The sequence below is a fragment of the Pelodiscus sinensis genome, chromosome 1 (genome assembly GCF_049634645.1).
Source record: "Pelodiscus sinensis isolate JC-2024 chromosome 1, ASM4963464v1, whole genome shotgun sequence".
In the NCBI taxonomy this organism is placed as follows: domain Eukaryota; kingdom Metazoa; phylum Chordata; order Testudines; family Trionychidae; genus Pelodiscus; species Pelodiscus sinensis.
In genome coordinates, this window is record NC_134711.1 from 150711855 (window position 1) to 150733558 (window position 21704).

A 21704-nucleotide genomic window follows, 5' to 3' on the forward strand; every position below is an offset into this window, starting at 1 on the left:
ATAGCTGACAAGAAAATGCTATATTGATTTGCACAATGAAAAAAATCCTTGCTACCAAAACAGCTGGTATTTAAAAAAATAAAATGCCAAATTTGGATTCCACTGCCGTAATACCCACAACTTACTTTTGCCATACCTGGGCTTTCTTATCCTCTGTCCCCCACAATAATCTTTTAACAAAACAAAGAGGTAACAGTATTCCCTAATTATTATGTCCAACAGATTTAATGTAATGCCTGGTTTAGTAAATTAAACAATGAAACTATCAGATGTACATTGGAGAAATATCAGTGAAGTTAAAAAAAAACCAACAACCGCCAGATTTCTTAAAGCAAAGTCCACTAGCAGATTCCCAGAAACTTCTCATTTAGTCAAAGAACAAGAAGGTCCATAACAATTTGATGAGGAAACAACAGACAACTCAGTTCTATGGAAATATTTCATTTGCAATAGAAAAACTATTTGATTAAGCCTATAACTGGAAATGGCAAAATTCTACCCATAGGAGAGAAACGGTTCTTGAATGTAACATAGAAGGAGGGAAACAGAAACCATTAATAACTGTTACAGCAACTCCCACTGTACCATCTGTACTATAAACTGCAGTAAGCCTGATGCAAATCATAGCATCCATCAGTGCATTAACACCTGGGTTCCCTGTAGTCAGCCTTTTTTTTAGTTGTAAGGGGAAACACTTATTCTGCACTTTCTTATATTAATTCTTTTTTTATTTATATTGGCATAAATCTGGAAAAACTTCACTAAATTTACACTGAAGAATATGGCCCACTGAATTTACACAGCTACAGCTCTTTGCTTTGCCCCTTCCATCATTTTTACCTCTCATTGCTAGTGTGAATTATTTCTCTCTACCTCTAGTTGCTTTCAATGTAATATAAAATTATTTAAATAGAGTAAAGCTTGTTTCAGGGAAAGATCTCATTATGACATCAGAGGTGCGGTCTTTATCTTTTTTTTCCCACTCTTCAATATCAGTAATAGTTATTATTTTAATTAATTGCCCAAGGAATGTATTGAGAACATTTGATTAACAGTCTTCAAAAGTACAGCTCTTAATTTAAATGTAATATTATGGTAGAAAGCATTTCAACACTCAGTCTGAATTATCATGGACTGTTAACTTTTCATACTAACCCATTAGCTGGTTGTATGAAATACCATTTCTAAGTAAAAATCCATGACACTCCTATTTTCCTTTCCCCCAACAAAAGAAATAATATCTAACTGGTTTTCCATGTTTAAATAAAAAAAATTAAACTTCCCACACCCCAATCAATTCCAGATAAATCAGGTTACTGCTTGACTTTGCTAATTACTGACATTTTTGTCTGATTTTCATAATGCTGGGATGGATTCTTCAAAAAGCCCCAAAAAGCCCTTCCAAATTTCACTTCTAACTGCAATTCCTATTATGTACAAATTCTCAAAAGGCCCATGCCTTTTTTAATAAAGATCTCTGCCAAACATACTTAGAGATGGGGAAGTGAAAGATTACTAATGGTGTACATTCTTTTGCAATTGTTCTGCAAGCAACTTCTGTCAGCTCCTGTGTATGGCAGTAACTAGATAATGCTGATGCATTTAGAATTAAAAACTGGTATATAAAAGATAGCATCCTAAATATTTTATACTGTAGAAGTCATTAAACTTTTAAGACCAATAAGTAAAGTTTTAATTCCTAACTCTGAGAGTTCAACTCTAATATTTTCACCTATCATGTAACTGGTTAGAACACAACACTATACATTATTTCTAATGTAAACCATTTTGAATTGTTTATGTCCATCTGTCTGTGTCTTATTGAGTGGAACTCCTGAAATTTGATTAGATTGATAGGCTGCTCAGTTCAACCGCTGATTCCTCAAAAATAGTTTAATATTCAACTCCAGGTGGGCATGAGGCACTGCCAAAAAATTAAATGTAAGGCCTTTTTAGGTAAATTAAATCAGTGGGAGCTGAGGCGCTCAGTAACATTCAGGATTAGGCCTTTAGTTTGATATCTGTCACTGGCACTGTTTTCTCTTAAAAGAGCAGGTTTTTTTGGTGTTTTCAAGGTCCAGATTGTTCCTATTGAAGTCAATAATAAAACCTTCATTGACTGACCATGGGTGCAGGATCAGGCCTTTAGAACTGTCTCTCTCAAGCTTCATAGACTTAGGAGAAAAAGTCTATAAAGTTATAGACAGACAGAGATCAGTAATCTCCAGTCTGCAAACAATCCAAAGTCAAACTCTCTCCTGATGCTGTCTCCACATTAGGCTAGCTTACGTGGAGAAGAGAAATTAGAAGGGGGAAGAGAAAACTTTAAGCAACAGGTTAGAAACAGATTAAATTCTGTGAAGGCAACATTAAGGCATGTGTGACAAAATTTCATAATATAACCCTTTTTTAAAAATAAATGAAGTGGATGAATCTAATTAGAAACTGAACATTCAAACACATTAGAAAAAAGATTCCTTTCATCCTGCTCATTCAGGTGTAGAGTGCACCGTGCCCTTTTCTGCCGCAGAGGTCACCCTCTGCACACGTCCCATCATGAACGTGCTGGCAAAATCCATAGCCCCTTTTAGTTCAGCTTCAGGCAAAGCATACAGTTGGTTGACTTCCCAGGAACAGAGTATACAGAGGCTGAGTTATCTGAGCGGAACAGTCACCTAACAGATTAATATATGAGGGAGCTGAACAACTGGACTCCCTAAATTGGAACTGTGGGTGCTCAACTATTCAGAAAACTAGATGTTACGTATTTCAGGTTAGGCACCCAAAATAAGAGACTACTTTTCTGTCTTGAAAATTAAAACCTGATTGATTACCATCAGAATCAGGGCTTTCTGGTCCTTTAGAAGCTTCTGTGAGATTTGTGTGAGGTGAGTTTTCATTAGAAACAAAAAATAAAACAAACCCTTCCTGATCTTGCAAGCAAATCGTTCAAATAGACCAGATCTAAATGTCCCTTTCTATGTTTGAACAGCACCCAGCACAATCAGTCCCAATCCAAATTGGGTTATTTAAGTCCTATTTCAACTTTAAAAAATATAAAGCAAAACAATCTTTCTGGACAAAATTTTTTTCAAGGTTTTTTTTTAATAATTCTAAAAAGAAGACATGAGTCCAATTGCATTTTCCTTTGTAGGCTCCCACAGAGCTGCCAAGGAAGAACAGCCTAGATATAATCCACCAACGTCAAAGGTAAATTTGGCAATAAAGATAGGTCTTAAACCTAACATTTCAACTAAGTTTCTTTCAAATTCAGTGTAAACAGGTGGACTTTTAAAAATTAACTGATTTCTCCGTCAGTGTTTGCAAAGCAAATATTAGAGCTTGTGCATGACAAATTAAAGAGAAAACTAACTAGAAATGCATCTAAACTATGCCATGTGAATAATGGCAATGTGAACTGCAGCCCACATACTCTTACTGCCCTGAAGTGTATTATGTTGGTGCAAACTGAAATAGTCAAGATTATGTTAAAGCAAACTAGGTACCTTTTAGTTCATGCAAGTTGTATCCATGCAGTACAGTTACAGAGCAGCATGCTATCGTGCACTATAGTTTACATCCCCCATAGCCCAAACTCAGGGCCACATAGACAAATCCTCAGTAGCATATTGTGGCTGCCCTATGAAAATTGCATAAACAGAAAAAAAGCAGATGAGACCTTAAACATTCTTACCTATTAAACATGTATTTGTGATGTTATGTGTATATCGACTACAATTGTTTTAAAATTATTTTTAACTTCAGTGTTTCTTTAAAATAGTTGTCTGTATCCATTTTATGGCCTAAAACTTACATGAGCTGTAGTCATCATATCCAAACTGTTAAAATCTCTTAATTTCTTATAATCTCAGACTTGCCTGTAGATTTCCTAGAACTAAACATATGTATCATCCATCGCATCAGGAAAAACTCCTAAACCCTGAATATATTATAATTAGCTACAAATACTCCAAAGGGGGGAGGGAATGCCTAGTAATTTCCTTAAAACCTAGTTTTCAACTTTAAAATATTCCATACTTTTTCAGGTATAGCAGAACTTTCAAGAGGAACAGTTTTGTTTCAGATCTCTGTAAAACAACTGCATGAATAAAGTAGACCTAGTTTGTACAAATGGACACCTAAATAGAGCACCCAACTTCACAGCTGAATACCTGAAATGCATCACCCAACACACTAACTTGGATGTACATTTCTGAAAACTAGGATCTCCAAGTGCTGCTAATGAATTTGCGTGAGAACAAAACAAGTTTTCAGTTAATTTATTTGCAAAGATTTCTTCCTATTACAAAAATATTATTGATTTACGAAGTAGAACTATGCATTGTTTTAGATAATGAGATAAAGCCTTTCACTTGAGAATTTAATTTATGTTGCAAGTATAACAACTTGCATTCTGAACAGTGAAATTGCTGATACTATCAATTACAGTTTTCTTTCTGAACAGGTCTCCCTGATACAAAGGGGAAAATGATTAACCTTTTAAAATAGGTTCTGCAACAATCTTATTATTGCATATAGTAACAACTGTAACACAAACAAAACAAACCATGGAGATTTGATTTGTTGGGGAACAGAGTATACCTTGCCCACTGTACTTCACCTCCTTTCTGGCCTTGCAAGAGACTAGAAGAGACAAGACTCTTCAATTTAAACTCCTTGCTCACTTATGTAAAGTTAGCAGAAAGGCAATACAGTATCCCTTACACAACTACATCCCTCTTAGTACACTAAGGGCAACCTTATTCCAAATGGCCACTGATTTTGGATATCTCCATTTTTTGGTGCCCAAATAGACACCTTCTTCTTGATTTCCAGAGGTGCTGAACACCTGTCATCACTCCTATTTACTTTAATTGTAATTAAACCTCTCTGAAAGATGAGATTCAGAGCTCCTTGAAGTGGACACCTAAAATTAGTGGCCTTTTGGACATTTCTGGCCCAGACAAGCTGGGTTTGCTATTGCTTTCACCTGCTTCCTCAGCCTAGAGTTTTAAATTATTTCCACAATCTTTTTGAAGGCAGACTTTTGCAACTTTGATGAGGAGTCATTAAAAACGTGCAGGCTTAAAGAAGGCTTTGATTTAGTTTCTCTCATTGACCCTTAGATGTTCCTCAGGCTACTGAGGTGTGTAACAAATCAACAGATCCAGAGATACAGCTTTTTTCCAGATTCTACATTTGAACTGATTTTTAATGTAATATATATAATTATATAATAATAAACATTATTATTAATTATTATTATTATTAAGGAATAGAAGTGACAGCTGAAAATAGGGAAATATATCCTAAACAATATAGATCATCAAAGTCAGGAGTGCCATAGGGGTAGGAAAAAAACCCAGACAGAACACCCAAAATAATGCAGTTCCTACGTTGCATGAAAAAATATAGGTAATATAGATACAACAGCCACTTGTTTTCATAACAGCTTGTCTTTGGGCTTGGGTGTAATTTCTAAAATGCACCAACATGCTGTGCATTAATTGGTCTGTGTGGACTCTGCTGGTATGCTGTGAAGATTCTGTAGTACATTTTAACATAAAGATGAATGCTGAAGTGCACTACTGAATCTTTAGGGCATGCCAGCAAGGTTTACGTGGACCCATAATGCACACAGCATGTTAGTGCACTTTAAAAAAAAAAATCACACCTCCATAGTGTGCATTACCTACCATGTTGATAAATCCTTGGATTAAAGTAGTGAACATATTCAAAGACTATTAGCTATACAAAGATACAGAGACATAAATCAATTCTTGGTACAATTAAGTGCTATGGGAAATGCTGTAAAATGACCAGCTCATGAAAGACTATAAATCAGTACATCCACATTATTTCACCGGGGGAGAGGTGGGGGGAATTAAAATCGGCAGGGTGAACAAAGAAATATTTGGGTTTTAGAAGTAGGCATGTTTGCCACTGACAAATGTGTTTAAACAGCTAGACAGTGGCAAATTCTGGAAACACATTATACTGTTTGCATTTTAAATGGGTATATGACGAAAAGGATCTCCAATTATAACCTTCATGTTAAAGCAGAGAATGTGAAAGTAAATGCAGTAAAACAGAAAACCCTATTCTGATACACAAGAAACAATTGATCTTTGGTGCTTGCTATTCAATAGTAGACCAGTGGTTCTCAAACTTTTGCTTTTACTACCCAAGCTTAATACTATTATAAATGCTAGAGGTGAAATGGGGTTTTGGGGTGGAGGCAGACAGCTTGCAACCACCCCCACAATAACCTCATAACCCCTGATGGATCATGACTCCCCACCCCTCCCATCTGAGACCTCATTACCCCTTCTTTAATTAAAAGCGTAAGAATAGTTGCTTCAAAAGGACTATTTTTGCCCCATCAAGTGTTATTAAAGGGGTTATTTAAATATATCAAATGTACCTATGAATAGCCCTTAGTCACAATTATAGTAGGATCCTTATAAGAGTACTCATGATTCACTGAGTAATAGAAACATTAAGTTTTGATTGCAGATTTCCATTCTACAATCTACTCTTAAAACAGCCAAGCCTACCTTACAATCAGCCCCTCAGGCAAGAGCCTGAGATAGGAAATGTTCTTATTGACATTAAGGATATAAAAATATAACCATTTAAATGATTAACCGATAAACCTGGGCTTATTAGTTACCATTAATGGTTATTTGCAGGCTCCCACCTAGCTCTTGGGGAGCCGGCTGCTTACCCATGCTGCCAGCTCTGTATCAGAAACAGCAGTGCAAACCAGCAGCTAGCTCCCTAAAAGCAAGATGGCAGGCGGGAGCCGGTGCACACCAGGAGCAGGCTTAAAAGCCTGCCTCCAGCTCATACTGGTTCCCAGGGAGCTGGCTGTCACCCCACTTTGCAGGTACGTGTAACCCCTGACATTTTCAGTGGTTACAGTTACACAATTACCTGCTCTTTAACATCCCTAATTGACATGTCTGAGGCTTATGGTCAACAGGCTCAAGTTTAACAGGCTGTTATGATTCAATTTCCACGCTTTCAGCTTTGCCTTGTTCAAATCTAAGATGTTTAGCAAGAATGACTGAGCTGACCTCAATAGGTTGGGAAAGATCATAACCAGACAGGTTTTCCCCCCCATGTATCCAAAGATCCTATCAAACCTTGTATCGCACTTGAAAGCTAAAAAGCTATCTTTGTTAATTTCAGAAAATACATTATCAAATCTCCACTCTAAAGCAGACCTAGATGGTGGCAGTCTGCCCCAGTGACAGCTTCAAACTTGGATTGAATAATAACCTCAGATACACCATGCTGCCATCAGTTCAGGTTGCCACATTAGCGAGAAATGGATGGATTAACCTTACCACATATAGATTACAAGATTCCTATTTAGATCATAAATGAAAATTATGTGTAAGCATTTTTTCCCACTGCAAATATAGTTCCCATTTTCCTTTGCTTTTGTTATTAAACAAATCCAGGCCATTTTTGTAAACCAAATTTATTAGGGTCTTTTGTTTGTTTGTTTGTAAAGGCTTGATTATAAAACTTCAGAAAGTTTAGCATCAACAAACATTTTATCAATTAAAGTTCTCTTTTATTTGGGACAGAAAAGTGATTTCACCACACATGTATTTCCAATAAAGTAACTGCACACAATGAAACTATAACCATATTAGCATGAATATTTAATATAATGGCTTACTACAAGTGATCACCATGGCTATGTCAACACAGCAGCATTATAGCATAGTCCACGTCTACACAGAAAGCTGTTATTTCCACATAATGTCGAGTTGGGGGACTTCTTACTCCAACTCCTATAACCCTCATTTTACAAGGAGTAAGGAAAGTTGGAGGAACAGTGCTCTAACTCGGACTTTCTGCTGCATAGACAGTGCTGAAAGCTGCAATAAGCTATTTCAACTTAAGTTATGCCAAGGGTGTCCAAACTTTTTTCAAAGAGGGCCAGATTTGATGAAGTGAACATGCGTGAGGGCCGACCATTTTGCCTGACATTCTTTGAACCATTAAAATTAAATGCAAATTAACTATTTTATGCAAAGTTTATTGCAAACGGCATACTTTTCATTTCGTCACATGGATGACAAATCTAAACAGGTGTTAAATCACTCTGCCTTTCATATCTGAAGGCCAGATGAAAAAAAAATCCAGGAAGCTGAAATATATGTCAGGAACATTGTAAAGTACATTACATATTATTGGTAATAAAGGTTGTCTGTCAACTTTTAAGTTCAAAAAATATGAACAGGAACATAACACCAAGTATATATGTTGTGTCCAAATATATTTATAACTGATTTAGACCAACTGACATTAACTGAGATTTTACAATGTATTCATCTCAATACATATGGATTCGGTGGGGGCCATAAAAGATAGATATTGCCAAATTACCTGTGGGGCCGTATTAAACCGGAACACAGGCCGCAATTGGCCCGCGGGCCGGACTTTGGACATGCCTGAGTTATGCAATTGACATAGCTCAAGTTGCATAGCTTAGCCCTGCTGTGTGGACGTGCCCTATGTGAGCTAGAGGCTGACACTGGCACCTACAGTTGCCTGCTACCAACAGCTAAGGATTTCTGCTTTAGTTTCATAGTACTGCTGAAGGTGTACATGAAGAGGGCCATAGTTCATACATCCAGGAGTATAATATCATGCCACCCATTCTGCCAATGGCTGAAAATTTGGCCCAAGAATGTGTTTCTATATAATACATGTTAAAATTGCTTCAGAGAACATCCAGTTCCTGGAAATGCTGTGGGAAAATGACATTTATGGCCAACCAGCCTCCTCTGAGTAACATGATGAATTATTGTTGGAAAACAGCCACTCTCAAAGTCATCCTAAAAATATTAGCTAAATTTAAGTACTTTTTTTGTTTTGGGATACTTGCATAACAATGATCTGTGCTGGTCAAGATATCAGCACAGCTCATGATCAATCATATACCAGAAATACCAAAGCAATCCATGGATCTACATATTATAGAAAATAATGGAAGAACCAACAAATTATAGTTATCCATGTAGAAACCATCTAAAGGATGCATGTCAGAGATATTCTTTAAGAATTGAACAGTAATATACTATTACTGTTCATGGATAATTTGCAGAGGTTGCACTTCTGATAGGGACCTGAATTTGAAAGTTTCATAACAAGCTTCATCTGCAAGACACATCTTCAGCCAATTCAGTCATTTTAATCTTTAAAAAAAATTCTCATTAGAAAGCAGTCAAAATTCAGTCATCTTCTACTCAGGCATTTTCATAATGTTTGCAAAAAGTGTTCAAACATAGTTCCAGTTAAACATATTTGAAATAAAGGGCTCTGTCCCATAGTCTCTGAAGTCAGGAGCACAATTCACACAACCAAAGGCTGTAAGACCAGGTCTGTAGTTTACCCACGCAGTTTGGGTCAAAAACACAGTTTCAAATCTGGTTTATGGATTATATTTAAACAAAATGTAGATAGGCTCCTCTACATATTATTTTTACTGTCACCCTTAAAATGTAACTATCTAGAGAATACTGTAGTATGTATATTAATTAGCAGTAATTATGCATGCTTAGCTCTAGGATCTGAAATTAAAGCAAATTTATTTTCCCCTTGAGACTTCAGAGCTGGGACAGAAAATGTTATTTTGTAAGCTCTGCTGCAATTCTATGAACAATAAATAAAATTTACTTAGAAATTTCAAACTTTGGGACTTGTTAAATAGGTAGCATTTACTGCAGTGCTTAATCACAGACTAGAAAATATTACTTCTATTTCCATCCCAGCCAGAGACTTCTTTATATTTGACAAGTTAGTCTGTCGTTGACTTCATTTCCCCATCTGTGGAGAGAGAGGAAGAATACTGACCTACCACACAAAGGGGTTGGGAATATTAATGCATTAATTTTGGCAAAATTGTTTTGAGGTGCTCAAGAAAGGTTCTATAGAAGAATTATAAAAGATTTTCTACAGTAATCAAAGTTAACTCTTGCACATAATTTTCACTTGCTGTGTGATAGCAGCAACATACTAGCTGATAATCATATAACAAAACACACTTTCACATATACTTGGCCATAGAGAAAATTTAACAAGTTGTTTACCTGCAAGGCATTGAGCATTCTGTAACAGTAGATATTTGAAAGGATTTAATACCTGGCTACTGAGAAGAATAGAATTTTCCAGCAATACATTATACAAAATGCACCTAAAAAAAAGGTGTAGAACACAGCTATCCCCCATAAATACAATGTATTAAAAATGTAATCAATTTGTAATCTTGGAATACAAAAATTATCAATGTATTTCACTGGATCTGCCTTGACTTTTGAGAAACAGCAGTACATAGCACTTTTAAAGCATTTTTCTACATTAATCATCCAAAATGTACCTATCAAATAAGTCAAATTTGTTATCCCCGTTTTATAGATGCAGAAGTTGAGATACAGTATTTAATTTATTCAAGACAAAGAGGAAGACGGAGGCATAGTCTGGATCAGAAGTCAGGAGTTCTTGCCTCATAGTCCTATTTTTCTGACCACTATACCACATCTCTAAAGACTCATCTTTCCATTTCCTTCTGTAAGCTTTCCATCTGCAAAACTATAATTTCCTGGCTGACGTAAATTCAAGGAGTTCCAAATTCTGATGTTACATCTGAAGTTACTTGCTTTATATCTGGCTTCATATGCAGTTTGCTTTGCGGAAAGGAAGATGGAAAAAGGATGCGCTATGGTAATAGTAAAAACAACAACAAACCATGAGCTAAGAAAATAAAAGCATCCTCCAGGTGTGACCACAACATTAATAATTCATAGCTTCAATTAAAACTGACAGTCAAAGAGGAAACAAGCCCTCAGAATAGAAACATTTACATTCACGTTGCATCACAATTATATGCCACTGACATTAACAATAGTAGATGTCAATTCTAATAATGATCAAGAATGATTCAAATAGCAATTAAATCCAAGACAGGGAGTGAGGGAAGAAAACAGTATCTCAGAATGTAATATCAGAAAAGTACAGCTCAGAATTCATCCTGCCATGTCATCCAAAAGCTGCCCTTCATCTGTGGGAATTCCTCCGGAATAATCTCATGTAAAGTTCATTATCACAGTCAAGTCAGTATAGAGATCAATTGTAACTATATTTTTTTTTCAAAAGACCATAAAGTCAAATTTGAGAGAAAAAAAATCTAATTAAAGAGGCACACCAATAACTTGAAACCCACATTTCCATGGGAATTTTTTTTACAGCAACTGTAAGAAACAAGAAATAAGAACAGCCAGACATGCTCAAATCAAGGGTCTGACTGGCCAATGCCAGGTGCTTCAGAAAGAATCAACAGAAAAGGTAATCAGTAAGTGATCCATCCTTGCCATTCATTCCCTTCTTCTGTCAAACAGAGCCTAGAGTCACAATCCCTGCCCATCCTAGGTCAATCATTGGCTATTAGCTATCACAAGCCTATTTTTGGGAGCAAAAAATGATGCAGTAAAGAGCAGGGGTTGGCTTATGAATAGGTCATTGCATTTTACCAATTTATTTTTAATTGGGAGGGGGGGGGAAGGTTGCAAAATTCAGTTCCCAGCCCAATAGGGCAAACTGCTAGAGCCGTGATGTTTTATCTACCTGCCTTGTCTGGAGGCACAGAGCCCCTCAATTTCTAGTGGCTGCTGTTCACAGTTCTGGGTAACAGGAGTGGCTGGAAGTGGTGGCCAGCACATCCCTTGGCCCGCATTTCCCATTAGCTGAGAACAGTGATCAGAAACCAATGGGACATGAGAGGTTCCATGCCTGTAGACACTCCAGGAAAAACAAAATGTCTCAACATGCCAGCTGGGACTGGAAGTTTGCAAACTATCGCTATAGAGTTGGCTTACAAACGAGTTATTGTAATATTTACAAAAAAAATTTAACATGGGGTTGGGGGGGCTGGCATATGAACAAATGGACTTATGATCAAGTATTTACAGTAATTTCTTTTTTAAAATCCTGTTATAGTCTTGACCTTCACAACATCCACTGGCAAAGAGTTCCACGGGTTAACTGTGGATTATATGAAGAAGTACTTCCTTTCATTTGTTTTAAAACTACTGCCTATTATTTTCATTTGGTGGTCTCCTTGGTCTTATACTATGTGGAGGAATAAATAACACTTCCATTTTACATACTCCACACCAGTTATAATTTTAATAGACTTTTACCATATCCCCCAGTCATCTCTTTTATAAATTGAAAAGTCCTAGTCTTACTAATCTCTCCTCCTACCCCAAATCATTTTTGTTGCCTTTTCTGTATCTTTTTTAATTCCAATACATATTTTTGAGATGGGATAGCAGATCTGCATGCAGTATTCAAGATGTGGGCATACCATGGATTTATATATAGGCAATAGAAAATATTGTATTGCTTGTATCCTTTCCTAGTAATTTGCAGGATTCTGTTCGTTTTTTGACTGGTGCTGTTCACTGAGTGGATGTTTTCAGAGAACTATCCACAATGACTCCAAGATCTCTTTCTTGAGTGGTAGCATCTAATTTAGACCCAATCATTTTATACAGATAATTAGAATAATGTTTTCCAATGTGCATTATTTTGCATTTATCAACACTGAATTTAATCTGCCATTTCAGAATTTTGAGAGATCACTTTTTAACTCTTTACAGTATGCTTTGGACCTAACTATCTTGAGTAGTTTATCATCTGCAAACGTTGCCACCTCCTTGTTCGCTGCTTTCTCCAGCTCATTTATGAATATGTTTAACAAGACTGGCCCCCAAACACACCTGTAGGGTGGACACCACTATTTACCTGTGTCCATTTTGAAAACTGACCATTTATTCCTACCTTTTGTTTCCTATCATTTAATCAGCTACGAGTCTGTGAGCTTCCCTCTTATCCCATGACTAAAGGGGCTAAAATAAGTCATGGAGTAAGGGCTGAAGGTAGAGAGATGGGATGAATAAAGCATCTGCCTCCAGAGCCTAGGGTTAAAAACCTATGGGTGAGGGACCTTGTCATCTAAGTACATGATCATCCTTGTTCACGTGCTTGTTGATCCTCTCAGAGACTTCTAGTAGACTGGTGAGGTATGGGTTTCTTTTACAAAAAACATGCTGATTCTTCCCCAACAAATCATGTTCATCTATGTGTCTATTCATTCCATTCTTGACTATAATTTCAAATCATTTGCTTGGCACTGCAGTTAGGCTTTACCAGCCTGTACCTGCCAGGACCACCCCTGGAGCTTTTCTAAAAAATGGGCCTCAAATTAGCTATCTTCCAGTCATCCAGTGCAGAAGCCAATTTAAATGATAGGGTACATACCATCGTTAGCAGTTTTTCAATTTCACATCTGAATTCTTACAGAACTCTTAGTGAAAATCATCTGGTCTGGGTGACTTATTACTGTTTATCATTTTGTTCTAAAACCTCCTCTAATGATATCTTACTCCGGGTCAGTTCCTCAGATTTGTTGCCTAAAAAGAATGGCTCAGGTGGGTGTAATCTCTCACATCCTTAGCCATTAAGACTGATATAAAGAATTCATTTAATTTCTCTGCTTTGGCCTTATCCTTTAGCATTTTGATCATTCGTTGGCTTCACTGGTTGTTTAGCAGGCTTCTTGTTTCTATGTAAAAAAAAAAAAAAAAATTCCTGTGATTATGAGTCTCTGGCTAACTGTTCAATTCTTTTTTAGTCTTCCTAATTATATTTTCACACTTCACTTAGCAGAGTTTATGCTCCTTTGTATTTTCCTCAATGGGATTTTATTTCTACTTTTTAAAGGATGTCTTTTTGCCTCTAACTGCATCTTTTACTTTGTTTGGTCTTCTTACTACATTTTCAATTTGGGGTATATTTTTAAATTGAGTCTCTAGTACAGGGCTACTCAATACGCGGCCCATGAGCCACATGCAGCCCATTTGTTTGCAGCCCACAGTGCTGTTTGGGTTTACACGGAGCTCAACATGCAGACCGTGCATGGGATCCTTTGAATATGGCCTCCAGTGGGAACACGCTCCACAACAGCAAGTCAATAAAATGGTCTTCTGTTGATATGCATTTTAGTAGTTAAATTCCTGGACTGTCATTGTTCATTAAAAGTGCTGTCGTATGGGTGGAAATCAGGTAAATATCGCATTTTATTAATATCAGCAGAACTGACTTAAATGGGGCCTGCGTGTTGTGGCCCTCGGCATGTGCTTTGAGCAAAATTGCAGCGCCCGCAGCTTCCAAAGTTGAGTAGCCCTGCTCTAGTATGTCGTCTAAAACGTTTCTATGCAACTTGCAGGGATTTCACTTTTGGTACTGTACCTTTTAATTTCTGTTTAACTATTTCATTTTTGCGTAGCTCCTGTCTCAACTTATTGCTACCATGGTGGGCTGCTTTAATGTTTCCTCCTAAAGAAGGGGCATCAACAGGCTTCGCAGGCCCTGGCCTAGGCAAGGGGTGGCCGGGAAAGAGGGGGACGAAAGATGGCTGGTTCTGTGCTCACAGAAGGAGTGGAGCCTCAAACAGAAGGGGTGGGGTCAGGGCTGCCAGTCCTCAGCTCTGTCTGGAGCACACTGTGCTGCCCCTCCCCCACAATCCTTACTGCCACCCAGAGCACGTGGTGTAATACTTTGGTGACAATCTGAAGGGCCCAGGGTTCTGGCCACCGCTAGAGGAGCAGTGGCCAGGAGCCTCGCGCAGCTTTGAATCACCAGTTCCCTGGGCAACTCCTGCCTTTGTCCCCCTCCCCATTAGTGTGTCTGTCCTGAACAGAGATGATATATTTTACTATGTTAAGGATACTATTATCAAGCAGTTCAGCTATAGTCACCTTATTTATTTAGGGCACTGACAGTATAGTGTACAGTCATTTTCACAGATTTTTTTGTTTATCGGTTAGATTAACTTCTACCTTATGCACAAGATGGGGTATCATTCTTGTGCATTTCTGATGGGGAGGAGTTTTTAGAAACACACTTCCCAAAGCCCTGCATGAGAACAGTTAGCAATAACAGCAAAGTTTGAACTGAAATCAAGGAGGCAGTCATATACAAAAGCAGGATAAAGGGGGGAAATGGGTAGAATCTTGCATGGTTTTTGCTGCTGTTCTCAGGACTGTCCAAAAGATGTAATAAACATCAAAAGTGGAGGAAACTGTTGAGTTTTCCAAGAAATGTTGAGAGTCTGTGCTCACAGCTTCTCTCTCCATGTGTGCATCCAGAATGTGTGCGCGCATCCAAAGCACACAGCCTTCAGATCTCCAGATGATTAGGGCTATATGGATGGATAATTGCCAAGGCACATTTAGATAAAAAGAACTGTGGTTGATAACTCAAGAGCTACAATTTCTTAGCAGTCAATACTGAACAGGTGCCTCTGGGAAGATGTTAAAGAGGCAACCGCCTTTTAGAGTAAGACTAAAACCCAACTCCCAGTCACTGTTGTTGTTATAAAGAGCCTATTACTTTTCCCCCCACTCCTGAATACAACTGCTCTTGTGTGAGTGTGCATACCCAGGATCATAACTAACATCTGACTTAGATAAATATATTCTGGATACCTATTCTTTACAATTATAGATAAGGTATGCCTCATGTCTTGTCTTAAACTGTTGATGTCTGTGTTTCATCCCAGAGGTGGCAACAAGGTCGCTGTATAATTATTTATCTAGGAATTGTTTATAAAAATTAGGGATTATAAGGATGATATACAGATGTGATTAACCACCCAGTAGAAAACATAACTTATTGTAAGAGTTCCCATTTTAAATTAAACTGTCATATGACATTTGTCTAAAATTGCTCTCAAATCTTGTATCTGTGCCTTTAATTTTCTTTTAGTTCAAATCTGGACTTTATTTTAAAACAATTTTTTTTTAAATTATGTCAAATACTGAGATGCACAATTTTAAAATAAGGAGTTACCATTCTGTTGGGCAATGCTAACTGACCTAGACAAAGCCAACATATTATAGGATAGCTGTGGTATGATGTTGCTGCTATAATTTTAGAAGCTTTTTATATTTTCCTTTTATAAAAAAAAGTAAGCACCAATAAAGATAATGTAAAGGATATAAAAATAGCCAGAACATAGGTACTCAAACAGTATACATCAATAAGCAGAATTGTAAGGAAGGAAAAAAATACATGCATACACATTCTAAGACTGGAAAATAATTAGTAAAGTCAAGCTTTACTACTATAAGCTATGGAAGGGAATGCAATACTGGCTTTCTTCCGGAAAGAAATACTTAACTATATTGGTGTCAAAACTCGCACCAATTTGTAGGATTTACCAGAAGTGATGAAGCATGTTTCTTCTCTTGTTAATGACCAGGATTTGGGTTTTCTAGTTATTGGGAAGAATGCCTCAGAGTAAGACTCATGATTTTATATATATTTCCAACTTTCAGCTTAACATTTTTATTTGCATTTTACAAGGGAATTTCAAATATATGTCCAAAAACATAGAAGCAAGCCTCCTCAAGTTGACACCTGTATAATATTCACTGAATGACATCTTAAAATTAACTATAAATACATTTTAACCTTTACAAATACAGAAAATATTTTAGATTAACACATAGCTTCCAACTTAGACACCAGACTATAAAAATTCTATTTAAAAATATGAATCTGAAGCTTTATAAAAGTCTCTGGGTCTCTTAGACACTTAAAATACAGGCAGTCCCCGGGTTACATGGATCCGACTTACATCGGATCCCTACTTACAAACGGGGTGAGGCAACCCCGCACTAGCTGCTTCCCCCCAGCAGACCAGGGAGAAGCGAAGCTAGCACCCCCCCTCAGCAGACCAGGGAGATGCGGAGTGGTTTTTCTCAGCAGACACCTCAGCTTGAGAATAAAGGACTGAGGGAAGTGAGGTGTGGGAGAATAAAACTGAGCTCTGGAGAAATGTTTGGCTAGAGTTTCCCCTACAATATGTACCAGTTCCGACTTACATACAAATTCAACTTAAGAACAAACCTACAGTCCCCATCTTGTACGTAACCCGGCGACTGCCTGTATCTGTCATTTCTATGGCCTGTACCAAAATTCCAGCTAGAGCAGCTTCTTCATTATTTGAAGGGAGACTTGTCAAGGTCCAAATTTTGCAGGGCAGGAGTCTTTTCAAGAGTTCACAGTGCAGAAATGTTGTTTTGGTTTATTCTTAGTGTGTGTATATATATATATATATATATATATATATAAAATCATTCTTGAACAGACTAAATATGAGAAGAGGCAAAAGATTACAAAAACAAGAATTTTATGATCTCACCTCTGCCACAATCTCTTAAGTTTCCTTACAACACAAATTTAAAGACCGCACTTCCCCTAGTCTTCAAAAAAATTCCAGTCAAACTATACTGATGTAATGTAATACATGATAATACTGGAAAATCCCATTTACAAAACATATCACATGACACCGCAAAACAATGTGCTGTTAGATATGACTATCTGCCTCTTACAAAACATATGACACTTAATACAACTAGTGCAATCTATCTCAGGGAGCAGAGAAGAGTTGAATGGAGAAGAGTTGAATACATATGGAAACTCCAGCAGGCTATAATACGTGCACTGAAAAAAACAATTATGATTAAAAAAAAAAAAAAAAAAAAAAAAGAGAGAATTTCAAGGATGATCATTTTTTTTAAAAAGAACGGGCAACTATCATTCCACTTGTAAATGTGATAATACTGTAAACCAAAATCACAGAATCATAGAACACTAGAACTGGAAGAGACGTCGAGAGGTCATCGAGTCCAGACCCCTGCCTTCACAGCAGGACCCAGTACCATCTAGGCCATAAATAAAGGTTAATAACTTATATCATCATAGCAGAAGCTCTAAAGACAGGCAGTAATAATACACTGCTTTTACTCTGTTTACCTAACAAACATTCAGGTCTATAAAACAGTTTGCAAGACCTATTTTTGCCCAAGTGTATTCAGTGAGTACACTTGTAGAACAATGGGATCAAGTATTTGGCATTTTCTATGAATGCTTTGTGTAAATGATGCCTCTACCTTTGTCTAAATTTAACTACATTGTTATGAAATACATCTCAAAATGAAAATAATTTAAATATTTAACCTAATTGGACAGCCTGCTGATTAACTGACAATTTTCTGTCTTCCCTGATCATTCTCCAGTAAAATTTATTAGGGTCATTTAGAGGAGACTTGGCAGGTTTAAAAAAAAAAATCACATTTAAAAAAAATAAACTTAGCTATATTATGGGCAATTTCAACTACAAAAACTAAACCTCAAAACATCATACAAGAATCAAATTTGCTCTTTAATGTTATGGTATTTCAAGATTGACTGAGTGATGCATAAAAAGTCCACACCACCACTCAGGTGGCCAAGTACTAATCCTGCAAGGAGCTCCATAGAGGAAAACCCCTACAGAGAGCTCCTCAAGGTCTAGCCATACAGAGCACATTGCAGAATCAAGGTCTAAGTGTCTGCAGGAAAGAATTTTCCATCTGTTCAATGAAAGTTGACTGTAGACCCGTTTCATGTTTTTGCTGTCAATTTCACTTTGGTGTTCGCAAATCTAGTGTGATGTCTGAATTGCAAACACTACAGGCAAATGTTTACATCTGACCAAAAGAGACAATGAAAATGTTTAATGTTAAAGCAATTTATTTTACTTTTCCAATCTCGATAATGAATACAAAATTACACTCCCATAAATCTCATATTATATACACATATTGTACATGTCTAATACACAGAAAAAAAAACTAAAGTTTAACATACACATTAACATCATTGTCACCTTCCCAGAATTCCTTTAAAAAAACAACTACTTTTACATTTTTGGATGTGAAGAAATTATGAGACCTAAAAAAATATTCCATCTTGCATTTGATTTTTGTTTCAGGTAACAATATTTTTAAGAAACCTACAGAAAAATCTTAAAAATTGAAATATTTTATTATAATTACTACACTGGACTAAGTGTAAGAGGTATGTTATTTGACATAGCATTTTTGTTTCCACTATTTTTTAAAAGAAATTTTAGAAAAACAAAACAGGAAACCAATGTATTCTGTATTTTTAATTTTGCACTGTTTGTATGTACTTGCTTTTTTTTTTTTTACTAACAGCATATGTACATGCAACAGGATTTTAAAGAAAGATAGAAGCATTATTTAAACACATGTCCTCTGTGCATTTTGTATTTTCTAAATACAGAGGAAGATACAATCCATGCCTCCCAAAGCATACATTTTATAAGGACAGATGAAAAGAAAGGGAATGAAGCAAAGTGATGAAATTACATGTATTACTGTTACTTGATTTGGGGGTAGGTTTTTTACAGGAGTGGGGAAAAATGTATCATTAATTATACTTATGTTTAAACACACTAAAAATTCCTTTTTTCTTCTAATGGTTTTTGAAGTACACATCATAGTCTACATTAGCATCAGTAATGTGATTTTATATAAGGCTTCTTCCCTTATATAAAAAAAAGAGATGCATTTGAGTGTGCACAAACACTTTTTATTCCCAGTTAAGTTTTCAAAATTCCATTTTATTTTTACATTGGTTAGGTGAAAAATAATGTTTTCAATATACCACACACATCCCTTCCAGATCCTGACTAGCACTTCAGAATAATCACACAGACTGAGCCCCAGAGAATTTAACAGAGTTAGTCAATAACCCAGGACAGGTACCAGTAACAGAATTTGCTTGTTCAAATACTAACTAACACAGAGCAGACTTGATCAAAGCTCAATTTGTGTACCTCAGTCGAATCTCAGGACCTGATTCAGCAAGGACTTTATTAAGACTTGAGTTCCTTACTTTAACAAGCAAGCCCAGTTACTAAAGAGATAACACTATAAAAGAGCATGAAGATATGAACTGGAATGCGTAAACAGTATGCATGTTGAAAGATTTCTGTGCTTACTCAGACACCAGCCAACTGAAATTAAAGAAAATTTTGTTACCTAAACTGCATTATAAAATCATTATAGAAAAACCATGGAAAAGTTAGAATTGTTTAAGGTTTTGTGGCCAATCACGTGCTCTAGAAATAAAATTTTAAAGCACAACAAAGAGTTAAAACATTTTTGTTTGTTGGGCTAAATAGATATCACTAGCTAAAAGATAGATGTTGAATATATTTCTGATTAATTTAGGTATTACTCTTTAGGCTCTTGCCCAGATAGTATCCTTTTAAAAATGAATTATAAAAGTTAAGGAAACAATTTGATTAAGTAAAACCAAGACTAATAATTTGGAATAAATTCAGGCTGCATTACTGTAAGATGGCTAACCTCAGACACGGGCAAAAGCTGAACAAGTCCAAGTAAATCTGCTAGTTATGCTTCTGTTATGGTTTTGTATCTATGGTAACACCAAATCATCAACTGAACTTCTCTACTGAAGCACTCAAGGGTAGGACTAGGGAAGACAGGGAGATTTACACCGTTGGGAACACAAATACAAGTTGTAATATATACAAATGAAAAAGAGTTATTAAGTAGAACTTTTTTTAATGCCAAAAATGTAGTAATAAGTCTTTGACTCTGTTTTTCCTGCCATCTTGAGCAGACATCCTGAATTTGTCTGCTTTATCAACCCACTATCATTTTTCAAAGCTCATTTGAAAACAATTCTTCCCTTATCAACATCTTGTAATGTCCATTTCCAAATTATATTATTAAGCTCTATAAATAATTTTAAATTTAAATAATGGTTTTATAAAGTATTCCTTAAAATAAGGCTGTCAACTAAACAAAAATAGAATACCATTTATTTAAATATTTTGGTTGTTTTCTATAATTTCAAATATATTGATTTCAATTAGAACACAGAATACAAAGTGCACAGTGCTCACTTGATATTTAATTGTTATTACAAATACTTGCACTGTAAAAACAAACGAAATATTTTAATTCACCTAATACCAGTACTGCAGTGAAATCTCTTTATCATGAAACTTGAACTTACAAAATGTAGAATTATGTACAAAAATTAACTTCATTCAAAAATAAAACAAATGTAAAACTTTATAGCCTAAAGTCCACTCGGTCCTACTTCTTATTCAGCCAATCATTCAAGTTCAGTGACAATTTGCAGGAGAGAATGCTGCCCACTTCTTGTTTATAATGTCACCTGAAAGCGAGAACAGGCGTTCACATGCCATTGTTGTGGCTGGCATCTCAAGAAATGTACCTGCGCTAAAGATTCTTAGTCCATACTTCAACCACCATTCCAGCAGATGTATGTCCATGCTGTTGACGGATTCTGCTCAATAACAATCTAAAGCAGAGTGGACCAATGCATGTTCACTTTTTTCATCTTACTCAGATGACACCAATCAGAAGGCTGATTTTGTTTTTGGTGGCCTAGGTTCTGTAGTTTCCACATCAGAGAGCTGCTCTGTTAAGATTTCTAAAAACATGCTCTACACCTCATCCCTGTCAGATTTTCAAAGGCACTTCAAACTCTTAAACTCTGAGTGCTGTAGCTATTTTTAGAAATCTCAAATTGGTACCATCCTTTCGTTCTAATATGCTACGAAAGTGTTCTTAAAATAAAATGTGATGGGACATCATATGAGACTGCTATAACATGAAATATATGGACAAATGATGTACAATTCTCCCCCATGTAGTTCAGTCACAAATTTAATTAATGCATTTTTTTTATAATGAGCATCATGA

At 36.2% G+C, this 21704-nt stretch overlaps 2 protein-coding genes across 6 annotated transcripts in view; one reads left to right on the forward strand and one right to left on the reverse strand.

Annotated features, from left to right (window-relative positions):
• Nucleotides 1-21704, reverse strand: part of CMSS1 (cms1 ribosomal small subunit homolog) — a 352914-nt gene that overhangs the window by 294169 nt on the left and 37041 nt on the right. The window lies entirely within an intron of this gene.
• FILIP1L (filamin A interacting protein 1 like) overlaps nucleotides 1-21704 on the forward strand; it is a 294587-nt gene that overhangs the window by 249180 nt on the left and 23703 nt on the right. Inside the window, exon 1 of one of the 5 annotated variants that reach the window (XM_075913992.1) lies at nucleotides 11266-11364. The exons of the other annotated variants lie outside the window; for them this stretch is intronic. The gene's annotated coding sequence lies outside the window, so the exon portion shown is untranslated. Of the gene's footprint in view, nucleotides 1-11265; nucleotides 11365-21704 lie in introns of those variants that run through there. 5 annotated transcript variants of the gene reach the window in all.